A 14,124-nucleotide genomic window follows, 5' to 3' on the forward strand; every position below is an offset into this window, starting at 1 on the left:
TTTTTTATTAGTCACGTTTATTATCTAAATTTTATGAATTTAGATTAGAATAATTTGTTGTTCAATATTTTAACAAAAAAAGGGTTTTGTTTAAATAAGTAATAGGGAGACTGATGAGACCTATTAGATTGTCATCCAGGTGATAAGAAAGTGAATGTATTTTCATTCTTCTGAAATCTAGACACTCCCTTATTTTGTCATATTTATACTTTTTTTATGTATAATTCATTGTTTTTGTTGAATATATATATATATATATATATATATATATATATATATATATATATATATATATATATATATATATATATATATATATATATATATATATATATATATATATATATATATATATATATATATATATATATATATATATATATATATATATATATATATATATATATATATATATTCATTACAAAATGACAGACAACTAGGGAATATAGCAGTTGCACTTGAACATGTACGGATAAATGAGGATTTAAAAAAAGAAGAAAAAACAATAAATGTCACTAAGCTAGCACATGTTTCTAGCTAGTAGAAGTTTGTGCAACAAAGGCTCATCGCATACCACTCAACATTTCATCCAAAATTTGATTTTGCATGCATCTGTATGTATATCATCCTCTCCTTGACCAAGCTAGCTAGGCTCTCCAAGACTGCAGGCAAGAAATAATTTTAAACATAACATGCATGCATCAGAGATTCAGAATGGTACAAACGAAATTTCTTGTTCTTTATATTAATTGCCGTCTTGCATTGTTGTGGATCTGCCAAACCGCCCATGCGAGGGCTGCAAGAAAAAGCTGGACAGAATTAGCTAGATAGATCATTGCTTTTTCTTTTTTGTGATGAATCAAATCATACAGCAATGCATGAGTCCATTACTCTCCAAGAAGAATAGTAGGACGGTCAGCACTAGCAACCATGCATACTATTAAAACCTATCCTTAAGATCCATGATAAGGTTTATATATTTATCCAATTCCAAAGTTTCAGAAAGGGATAATATTGATTAATTGGTGAAAGAAATAATTAGTACTCACGGTATCATCTATGGGAGCTGCGCCTTCGAAGGCTGTGACTTGAACAGAACATACAATTTTCCTTTCTTTTTATTTGCAATTTCCCCCATTCCCATGGGTCCAGATGAAAAATCTACCGCAGTTATTAAAAATCTTTACAAACTTAGTAAGTAGACTACAGTTCAGTGGTGGTGATACATAGCCAACTGCTAGCTACAAGGATTAACATATCATTTAATTAACTAACTTAAATAGTTCATTGGTACAATAGGTAGCTATAGATGGAGATGGATTTTTATCCCTTAAGCGGACATCTCCTTGTTTTGTACATATCATGTCAGAAGTCATAAAAAATGATAAGATAGATTGATATATGGTAAGTCAAAAAAAAGTAAGATATGTCGATATATGATATAGTCACTTAGAAATATACAAGTTTAAATTTGAATACACAATTAAAAACATACAATCAGAAACACAATTTATATATTTGACTGTGAATTATACTTTCTACTCATAGTCAAGCGTTTTTGTTTCTACTTGTATAAGGTGAATTTGGATTCGTATGTTTTTGGAGCGATTCAGATCCATCTTGTTAAATTTCTCAAATTTTTTGATGATGTTTTCGACGACAGGTAAAAACAAGAGGACTACTCCTCGAGAACAAATATATTTTCTTAATCGTATCTACACACTACCCATTAATATCTAAGCCAATTTATATCTTTCTTTAAAGCTTATTAAGAGTTTATTTTTTCTACCCTTTCTGCTCTACCGAAGTACGGCACGATGTGCCAAATTTTTATAGCCCGTGTATATCATTTTACTCGCCTGCAAAAGATCGGAGAGCAAAAATAATCATTTTACACCTGCCTGCCGCCCACCACGTGGAGACAAGATACGCAGCTGGCTGACCGACCTGGCCACCACCGCCGCGCTGGCCCCTGCCCGTACGTGTGGATGTGGTGCTGCTTGTCCTACGTGGCCGTCTGTACTCTGGGGCCCACCGGGCGCAGCACGGTCGTTGGATCGCTCCAATCCACTCAGGCCACGACATATGGCGCACAACAGACGGAGAGAAATACTCCATCCGTCTCAGAATATTTGGCATCGTTGACTTTTTAAGCACAGGTTTACATGTTCGTCTTATTAAAAAAATTTTATGAAATATATAAAATTACATGTGTACATAAAAGTATATTTAACAATGAATATATGAAAATAATAAATAATTACTTAAATTTTTTGAATAAGACGAATGGTCAAACACGTACTAAAAAGTCAATGGTGTCAAACATTTTGAAACGGAGGGAGTGGTATATTTTAAAAGTATTGCTACCACGATATGCAAAGAGCACATGTTCATATGCACTACAGCTGTTTATAACCATTGGTCAAATTCAGTCGTCATACGCGAGTCGGATAACTGGGTCGCATGCATAACACGTAATTTTCATGTTTTAATTGTTTTAATTTGCCGCTGCTTGAGGGTGGCATGGGGGAGTAGATTACTTCTCTGTGCTAGGTTTGGCCAAAGGGAGCACAGCTGAGTGAGCTACTGTATCACATGAGTAGGAGGAAGATTTGTTAGGCCTCGATGACCATGAGATCGATGATCTAGCTTTGATTTTCCCTTTTTCCGATTTGACCAGGGATTCGTGCGTGTTGATCTCTCTCGATCGATGGATGGAATATAATCATGGAGTGGACGCGTGTACGTAGCGTGCAACACGCATTGGGAGAATGATTTTGGTTTTTTTTTTGAGAGGTTAGGGTTTCTAGATCAGTCACTGTTGGTGCACATGGTGTTTTTGCTGTTGGTGATGTTGCCCCGTAAAAAAAGAAAAAAAATCAGCGGTTCATTTTTTGTTTTTGTTTTGGTGCCAATTAATTAAGATACGAGGAGGTGCATATTACAGGGGGCCAAAGATTCTCAAAGCTCAAACGTCCATCGTGTGGTGCGGATTGGCAAGTGCAGGATTGCGATATAATATCCACATTTTAATCTTCTACAATATATATTGTGATTCTTTCCAAAAGAAATGGAAAAAAATGTAGTAGGAGAACCTAGCTCGGAAAACATAGTTTAATGTACATGATACTTCAATAGTTTTTTTTTAGAGATATCAACATACTCCTTCTGGTCACAAATGTTCTAAACATGTTCATGATAAAATTCACTCAAACTTTCAAAACACTAACTATCAATTCTATGTTAGAAAAAGCTTATAAAGTCTACTTTCTCTGTTTAACATTGTAAAGATGTTTTGGTCTGTTCATTTCTTGTCCATATTTAGTATTCCCTCCGTCCCAAAATATAAGTATGTTTAGCATAGTGAAAAGTCAAACAATTTCAACTTTAACTATTAATAACAAGAAAATAAAAAAGATCAATCATGTAAAATTGATGTTAGTAGATTTATCATCAAATAATCTATCATAATATATAACTCTTTTCATTTAAAACATCTTATTTATATATATATTATTGGTCAAAGTACATCTCAGAGACCGTGTCCTAGTCTAAAAATACATATATTTTGGGACGAAGGGAGTAATATTTATGTGAATTTAGATACATATACGAAGCACATACATGGATGCATGCATGTATCTATTTAAAACCTAAAAACTCTTATAATATGAAATGGATGAAGTAATTAATAACTTTATGAAACTACGATGTACTTTTCAAGGTATAAATACACATCATTTTTTAAATTAAATATTTGAAAAGGTATTGATGGTCAAATTAAGTTTCTAAAGTGTAACGAAATCTTGTTCAAACCATAAAATATTTTATGAGTATTAGGGTGTATTCATTTGTTTCATTTCGCTCTTGCAACTCTCTCCATATTACTATAAGCACATTTCCCAAACTGGTAAACAGTGTGTTTGTTAAAAAAAATTTTTTATATAGAAGTTTCTTTTAAAAAATTAAGTAAACATATTTTAAGTTTGTAATAGTTAATACTTAATTAATTATAAGCTAATAATATTTCTTGTTTCGCGTACAGCACAAAAGCAAAATATCTTAATGAGCTTTCAAACAGAGCCTAATTAAGGGTATATTATATCCATGTGGAGATTGGTTAGGCTTTATCCAAACATCACAGCTAGAACAATATGTATATATGTTAAGTATGTAAGAAAGGGAGCATTAATTTGTACTCTCTTTTTTCTTCAAGCTACACCAAAAAGAGAATTACACGAATTCCCTTTAAAATTGGACAATATATATCATCGTCTGATATGGACTCAAATCCTAAACAATAATATCTCAGTACTCCATTATCTTACGAAATCCTTTTGTTTCTAACCCAAGAAACAGAAGATGTCACCATGCATGCATCAATTGCTAGCTTTTCCAAATATATACAATGGTGCTTTGAGAAGATATGTTAATTTGTCTAATTAATCCTCGTCTTTGTCCCACCAGCCTTTTCAAATAATTAAACGATGAAAATTTAGGAAAAACAGGATGGAATAGCTCATTGATATGCCAAGAGATAGAGACATAACAGGTTAAAAAAAATTTCTCATCAGTCAAATACTAACTCCAAATTCCTTATTGAAATGTTTGGCCGTACGCATGACTGCGACTCAATTAGCATCCGGGTGTATATTTAATGCTTCAAGTTCGTTTCGTCTAGAGCTAAGCAAGCTTATCTAGGAAAGTTGTCAGGGACATGAAATGGATGGTTAGCTTTCGATTCAAGCTAAACATTATATTGTACTCCGCGTGAGGTTTTGCATTTCTGGATCATGCATCTCGTTTTCTATTTTTGTGTGCGGCTACAAGAAAACACATGATATTTATGTTATCGTATTTATTAAAATACATAAAAGAATCATACATGTATCTATTACTCCCCGATTCTATAATTCTTAACATTTTAGACAAAATTGATGTTAAACTTTTATAATTTAATTATCAATAACCTTAAAATTATTTAGTTTAAAAGGCACTATAATAACATATATAGATTTATCTTACAAAGTAATATAATAAAATATATATATTGATTTATTGTATATATTATAATAAAAAATCTAGTCAAAGATATTTGGAGACCATGTTAATTATTGTCTAAAACATTAAGAATTATGGAATCGGAGGGAGGAAAATAGTAATTTAAGATTGCCCTACATTCTAGTAGTGTCAATCGAAAAATTCCGGTGATCTACCAACAAAACATTGAAACCATCGCTACTGCAAAATGGGCAGCTGGCGATGCCACCAGTGACCAAAAGCCAATGAAAATACACAACTTTCTACGATGTCCGCCAACTGCTAGCGTTATGATGTTTTCGCTGGTGGGCCATGTAGGGTAATTGCTAGGTCTTGCAGCTGCGTAAAGAAGGCTGCCAACGGAAACTTTCTTCGGCCACATGCAATGTGGCTATATCTGGAGAATATGTTTCCCCGTCAGTTTTATCTAAATTAAAAATGATGGAAAAATATATTCTCCAGCAACGTGACTTCGGGTGGCGGGCGGCTTGGGAGCACGCGTGACAGCCGGCTCCGTATCACTCCCATCACCGTCACGACGGCTGGATCCACCACCTCGTTCGCCGCGTGTGCGCGCGATGGCCGGATCCGCGCCACCGATGCTGCCGACGACGATGGGGAAGAGGAGGTGGCCGGGAGTGGCGTCGCCTTCCCCACGCGCGGCGACGACGGATCTGGCGGTGGTGAGGCATGGCGGCCATCGCCCGCGTGGATCCAACGGCGACCGCCTTCCCCCCACATGGCGGCGGCGGTGGATCTAAAGGTGGTGAGGCATGGTACCCGTCGCCCACGTGGATCCGACGGCGACCGCCCTCCCCTCACACGGCGGCGGCGAATCTGATAGTGGGGAGGCATGGGGGCGGTGGATCTGGCTCCAGAGATGGGAGCGGGCCGGACCCAGCAACAGCGACCACGAGGAGGGCGACTATTTTTTGGATTTTTTCGGTTTTTTATTTTTGCGTGCGGATGACATAAGCACCCACACACAAAAATATCGATTTTTGCAGACCCTTGAGCGCGTGCTGCTAGCCCTACCACATGTGAAAACCTCTTTCGGGCCGCACAGAAAAATCTCTTTTGTAGCAGTGATTTAGGGTGTGTTCGGCACTGCTGGTTCCCAACTTCCCCCTTTCGTTTTCCGCGCGCACTCTTTTTAAACTGCTGAATAGTGCGTTTTTTGCAAAAAGTTTCTATACGAAAGTTGCTTAAAAAATCATATTGATCCATTATTGAAAAAAATAGCTAATACTTAAATAATCACGCGCTAATGGACCGTTCCGTTTTCCGCGCACCCTGTTCCCGGTTGGGAACCTCCAGTAGCTAACACACCCTTAGGTATTCTCCTAGCTAGCTAGCTTAGGTAGCATGTTGTTCCAATCATTACAGAAATTATTAGTGAGTTGAGTTCATACCTGAAATGAACAGAAGAGAATCCTCCAACAGTCGTATGATATATATATTGATTTGGTAAAGAAAATTAAACAGAAATATTCCCCGGGTATATATTATGTGTGGTTAAGGCATATAGGAGTACTTTGTAGGCACATCAAATCAACAACATTAATTATGCACTGATGATCTGTACATAAAGAAATTAGGGAAAAGTCAGAAGGGGAGCCAAATGAATTTAAAATAAATTCGGCATCAGAAACATACGGCCGGAACTCGAAATCACTAAGGGCACGTACAGCGGGTCTTTTTGCCCTGTCTCTGTGATGCCTTTTATGCAAAAAAAAAAAAAAAACCCGGTTGAGTCAAGCGACGGGAGCTGCGTCCTCTCGCGAGGCGACGGCGACGACCCGTGCTCCGAGGCGGAAGAGGCAAGCTCAGCATCGTTGTACAAACTCGTCGTCCCGAGGCGACAGCACGGCAGGTTGCAATTGATATACACAATGGTATACACAAACGTATTTGCAATTGATCAAAACTATATGCAAAGCATTAAACAGCTTACAGACATACCTCTGTCTATGGGTTGTATGAGCTGTCTTTATATCTGTTTGGATGATAACTTCGAGGCTCTTGGAGACGCACCCCTATATGTGGGGTTGTACATGCCTTAATGATTTTTGCACGATCCGCGCTGCATACAGCTGTAGTAAAAAAACATGTTTATTTAATTTAAGCGTCTGGTTAATTACTAATTGGCGAAAGGCATGGGCGTACTCAACTAATGTCGTTGACGCAATTATACACACAAATGGCAAATCAAACGGCTTGAATATAATATCTCGATTAATTGAAGGCTATCTCAGAACTTGTATACACGTCCAATCTGCTGATTACTTAGTTAATTAACTGGCGGTTACTGTATGGTGGAAATAAGCCTGGTTTAGTTCCCAAAACAAAAACTTTTCACCCATCACATCGAATGTTTGGACACATGCATGGAGTATTAAATGTGGACGAAAAAAAACCAATTACACAGTTCTGATGGAAATTGCGAGACGAATCTTTTTAAGCCTAATTATGTCATGATTTGATAACGTGGTGCTACAGTAAACATTTACTAATGACGGGTTAATTAAGATTAATAAATTCGTCTCGCAGTTTCCTGGCTGAATCGATCTGTAATTTATTTAATTATTAGACTACGTTTAATACTTAAAATGTGTATCCGTATATCCGATGTGAAAAAAAAAACTAAACCGGGCCTTAGTAATGAACAATAATAATGCGCATGTGCAAAACTAGTACTCCGGCGAACTAATCACGAATTAATCACAATGGTTACGGGGAAACCATTTGAATTAATAAAAATTTTTATTTTTGAAAAGAAATACTAAAACGAGCACGTGAAATCTGCATCCAGATTTTTTTAAAACGAAATATGAGCTAGCAATAACGCACCAGTTGATGATCTGCAGATTTTGGCTTAAAAGAGATGTACGTTGACATATGCTCCCTCTTCTCTAAATGTTTAAACGCCGTTAACTTTTTTTAAATATTTGACCTTTCATATTATTCAAAAATTTTTGTGGAATGTGTTAAACTATATATATACATAAAAATATATTTAACAATAAATCAAATGATAGGAAAAGAATTAATAATTACTTAAATTTTTTAAATTAGACGAATGGTCAAACATTTAAAAAAAAAGTCAACGGCGTCAAACATTTTAGGATGAAGGGAGTATTTATGAGAGATCGAAAAGTTTAAGAAATAACATCATATGGATACGTAAAATACCATGACATACAAGAATGACATGTGGGGCATATACATCCACATTTCAATAATATATACGATGGTATTTTCTAATTAAATTCATAATTTTTGATGGTAGCAAGCAATACACGGGAAGAACATGCTAACTATTTAATTAATAAGGTGTCCATGATCATGTACCAAACGTATGTGTGAAACAGGAAAGTGATCCTCTAACTTACTGCCCTCTGATTTTGGGGGCTAACATTTGGACCCCATAGCTTGTGGGACCATATGTCAGCGACCCAAGTCTTAGAGGAGCCCTCTCCATGTGAAACGTGCCTATATCGTCGATGGTAGCTGTAGCATGTGCGTGCATTTGTTTGGTTTAAGGGATGAAATAGGTTGGGTTGGGTCGAACCCACTTTTTAAGGTGCTTGGTCTAAAAATAGGTGGGATGAGATGATCCCTGAAAAGAAATATTTCCCTAAGATCCGGGCTGGTTCCTTAAAAAGTGGCGGACCAATCCAGCCCACTTTTCAGTCTCGCTGACATGTGAGACATCCTCTAAAAACTGAACCATCACATCCCATCTCTCATGTCAAACGGACAGACCGAATCATCCTATTAAAAAAATAGAATGAGTCCAACCATCCTACCTCATCCCTATGTGTTTGGTTGGAAATAGAGGGTTAGGACGGGTTGAGGAAGAGCAAACCTATAATCTCTGGTTCGAAGACATGTGGGATATGATGATCTCTAAAAATGAATATTCTATCTAGATCTCGTTCATCTCCATACTTAAAAAAGTAACAGACCAATAAAACCCACTTCCTCTTTTTCATTGACATGTGACCCACACCCTCCCATTCCTCGAAAAAAGGGATCATTTTATACTTCATGCCAAACAAATAAATGGGACCATCTTATCCAAATAATAGGGATTGATCTAACCTATCCTACATCTTATCCTAAACTAAACACATGCTTAATCTGTCATCAGATCGTCAAATTCGTACTTGATCAGATTTAGATGATATTCTCTTTATTTTTTAATATATGACACTGTTGACTTCTCTACTATTATAAAAATTAAATATGTTTTTGTCGGTATTTTGATATGTCATTCGTATTTGAGTCAGTTTTTAAGTTCGTTCGCTTTTGGAAATATAAATTCGTGTTTGAGTCAGAATTTAAGTTCATTTGCTTTTGGAAATACAAAATAAGCCGTATAAGAAATTTCTTTAAAATAACTCACATGCTAACTTGGGATGAAAGTCCGCCTCCTAATTGCAGCTCATGATTTTCTAAAAAAAAATCCAAGCAAATTCCCACAATGAATTTTATCCTAGCTAAACCGTATAACAATACTAAGATTAAAATAACATTCACCCGTTGCAACGCACGGATATTTTTCTAGTTTAAACGTATGTTTAACCATTCACCTTATTCATTTTTTGGAAACATAAACAAGTATAAGTGATGTTTAAAGAACCTTTAGTGATAAACTAAATCATAACAAAATAAATAATAGTTATATATTTATCTTAAACATATTTAAAAAGTAAACAGTGTCATGTACTAAAAGTAGAGATAATGCATGTATGTAATCTATCTTGAGTTTGTGCTCAAATATGTTTATCATGTTTTTACTTGTATGCGATCTAGGAGTATATTAAATTGGCTATAAGCCTATAAATACAGTAAGGCCCTGTTTGTTTCAGCTTATGATTATTATAATCTAGATTATTAAGCCAGATTACTATAAGTTGGATTATAATAAGCTGGCATAGAATAAGTTGTGAGTTGTTTGTTTGTCTGGATTATTGGGTTTGAAAGGCTAAAGTCTATAATGCCCTCAGCTATCTGTTCAGTTGATAGCATAGGTGGGTAATTTTTCTCAAGTATGTAGGGGTAGTGGGTCTTTAGCCACTCAATAATCTGAAAAAAGCTCCTCTAGAGCAGCTTATCAGATTATAATAATCTGGCTTATAGATTATAATAATCTGCTATAATAATCTACTTGTTTGTTTGAGCTTACTCCTAATAAGCTAGATTATAATAATCGTAAGCTGAATCAAACAGGGCCTAAAGCGTGTGTGGTAGTTAAGTCGTGTGTCCATACAAAGTTCCTTGGTTCCCATGAATATTAATTTGCGCATATAAGGGCACCCACAATGGTTATCTATAGCCTTTCTACAAGAGATCCATGTCAGCATATTTTCCTACTTGGAAGAGATTAAATGAAGAGAGAGAACAAAACTATCTACTAATATGGAGATAGTCTATAGAGAAAAATGAGGCAATGGATTAGAGAGCTATAGATACCCATGTAGACATACCATTGAAGTGGTTTACTATTAATCTAGTCTATTGCTGAGATGTACATGTTTTATAGATAGCACATTACTTTACCATTGCGGGTGCTCTAAGGCCATTCCCAACCCAATGACTAGGATAGTGTCCATAGCATTAAATAAGCTGCCACCTAGGATGAAAAATGATGTGGCAGGTGAATAAATGAGGAAAGAGAAGGAAACCATGTCTTGCATCAGACATGGTTTCTACACAACATTCAAGACATCATGTGAGATAAGTAGCATTAAATTGAAATATGGAATAGTAGTGTTTGCATTGGAAGATTAGTGTCTAGTACTAATTTCTTGATGATGTGGAGTTGATGGAAAGAATGTCTAGTGTCTTGGGTTGGGAATTGCCTAAGGGTATACTTTTAACAGGAATGAGCTCAGAAAATTGCCTGTTAGGTTATTAGCATCTATAATCGAGAAAAAAAATGAGGCATTGGAAATGAAAATTATTGCTGGATTGAGTAGAAGGTATTTTCGAGGTTCTCAGGAAATCAGGACAACCTCTTTTTATTCTATAAAATTATGGCTATTGTTGGAGATGAGATTTTACTCCTTAATTTCTACTAGTATAGGATTTGGCAATACAAATTCATTACTATCGGTCCTTGGCATGAATCGGCATTGGTGCTTGATTCCAGATGAGTCACAATTTTTCAAAGAAAAAACTGAAGAAAAAAAATTACTATTTCACACTGGACCATCCGAATCCCATATAAAAAATTTATAATTGAGCAACATCATCATTATCATCAATGCCGAGTCACATTAATTGTAGGCTATGCAACATTCGTGCATTATAAATATAACCATTTTAAAATTTTTGGTGGTCATAACAGAAACAATAATAATCGATCGACACCGACGTCCATTTGGAAACATATATAGGAGTATAGTTCAGAGCACAGGCATTTCTCACGTATGCACTATTTGTCGGCAAAGTATGGCGTGTGATGCAATCACTTGCCACAGTGGCACACAGTACTGGCCTTTTTCAGGTCAGATCCTCTCCATCTACGTAGGGCCAGCATCGATCACGAAATCAATAGTCCAAACCATTGGACATGTTCATATATCAGAGTCAAACCATACATGCTTTATTTTTATGCAAAACAATTCTTATTTTCTGTCAAAATTGTCACCTTTTCATATATATTTACCTATTATTCATGTCTAATACTTCCTTCGTTCCACCGACTAAGGCACGGTCAAATATAACACGGTCTTTAAAACTAATCTTTGACTTTGAATTTCTTAAATATTACGATGTCTATAGCAACATAATCATAATTATATGAAAGTAAATTTAAATATCAATATAAATATATTATTTTTATTAAATAAAAATTGATTATAATAAAATATAATTGGTCAAATATTTAGAGGGTTGAATTATAAAATACGTGCGTGCCTTATTTAATGGGACGAAGGGAATAAGTACATAGCCCTGGCCTTGTGGTCAATATTATACCGGTAGCGAGATTAGTCACACATAAAGATCATTTTAGATAGGCAAGCGTGTTAGCACATAAAACCATTTGTTCCTATCATATCATCTTTGAGCGATACTCGGTGCTCTCTACTAGTAGTATTATATACTATCAGTAAAAATGATATGAACCATTTGTTATTAAGGGTAAATCAGTAATTTACTAATACGATTGTTAGGGGTAACTTTGTCGTTTTGTCTTTTTTTGGCTAGATCAATATGTGGTAATCCATTACGCTAGCATCGCTCATATTCCATTGAAAAAGCTAAAAAGAAAAGGAAAAAAATGTTTATTCATGGCTAAATGATGATTATACCCCTTCACACCTTTTTTTTTTTGACAATAATGCTCCTCCGCGTTTCTACTATGCTAATTAGAGGATAGTATAATTGTATAAATAGATCTGAACTCTTCTATCGAATAGGATCAACGATTCAAACTGCTTTCTATTAGCAATAGAGAATATCGTAGTGGGCCTACAACGTTTTACATAAACGGATGATATATATGAAAACGTAATTAAGTAGGGTACTGCAGTTATGTGGACTAACTATTCCTTTGAAAGAGTTAAATTTCTAGTTATTTTGAGAGCTACGTGCAAATGAATTGTCATGCCACAGAGAGACGGGCACTACCAACCAAACAAGCCTCATCACTGCATCAATTATGTTTTTTGTTTTTAACTGGCAGCGCACTGTCGACAAATGGTATTCGCGGAGTATCATTGTTGGTTTTTAAACTACGAGTAATACCTGATACTCCCTCCATTTCGAAATATTTGACACCGTTGACTTTTTAGCATATGTTTGACCATTCGTCTTATTCAAAAACTTTTGCGAAATATGTAAAATTATATGCCTACATAAAAATATATTTAACGATGAATCAAATGATAGAAAAAGAATTAATAATTACTTAAATTTTATGAATAAGACGAACGGTCAAACATGTGCTAAAAAGTTAACGGTGTCAAATATTTCGAAACGGAGGGAGTATTTAACTAGAGGCAATAGTGGTGTCCTAGATTTCTGGATTTCGTAGGCTCCAAAAAAGTTTGAAAAAGTATTTCGTATTTTGCTACCAAATATTATTTCCACTTCTAAAAGAACCGGCAGTGATGGGCCAGTTTCGATTTTTTTTTTGGTGGTAGTGACTAGTGAGAGGCTTTCAAGCTTCCTATAACAAAGAAAATACTACCCTAACCAGATCGATCCACTTGCCAATCTCCTATCCCTCTCTCTTCTAGAAGTGTTTTCTTCTTTTTTTTTTAACATATGCATATGAACATGATTTTAGACAATTTTCTTATGTCACAAATAATTTTAAATATTTTCATGACATATTGCATGCTATTATAAATTTTGATATTTAAGTTAGTTGTTGTACGCAAAAGTTCCAACCTATGTAACTGAGATACCAAGATTAAAATAGGACACAAAATTTCTCCTTGAAATATAACTTGTATATAAAGAGAAACATAAGGGGGAATGTTGTAATAAAGTGAATTAATTTCATCAGTAATTTAATTAGGTGGTAAAGTGTGTGCTAAGAAATAGAGGAGTTTGAGAGAGAGAGAGAGAGAGAGAGAGAGAGAGAGAGAGAGAGAGAGAGAGAGTGAAGTGTAGATTTTTTTTCTTGTGCTAATGAAATACAATATAATCTGGTCGCTTCGTGTTTCCATCTTGATTTACCAAAAATATCCCACAAAAACAAAACACATATAGCTCACTTTCACATCACTCACTCTAGATGTAACCAGAGATATAATAAACTATGGGGGAACCCATTCAATCTTGTCCACAAATTAAGCTACCTTAATCATGCCTGACCGATCGACATGGTTCCTTCAACTATTAAGAAAACACTTGAATAACAGCGACCCTAATCACTCGATAATGACCATGCATGCAGACTAATTAATAAACATCAAGGTTTACCTAATCACAAGGTCAAGGCAAAGTAAAACAACATGCATCCATCCATATGCATGCATGTGTACACATTTTGTCCTTGTCAAAAGCTGAAGTGGTTCAGGAAAAAGGTGGCCAAATTTTGAACAAACTAATGGAAAAATTGGG

Source organism: Oryza sativa, chromosome 5, assembly GCF_034140825.1.
Source record: "Oryza sativa Japonica Group chromosome 5, ASM3414082v1".
In the NCBI taxonomy this organism is placed as follows: Eukaryota; Viridiplantae; Streptophyta; class Magnoliopsida; order Poales; family Poaceae; genus Oryza; species Oryza sativa.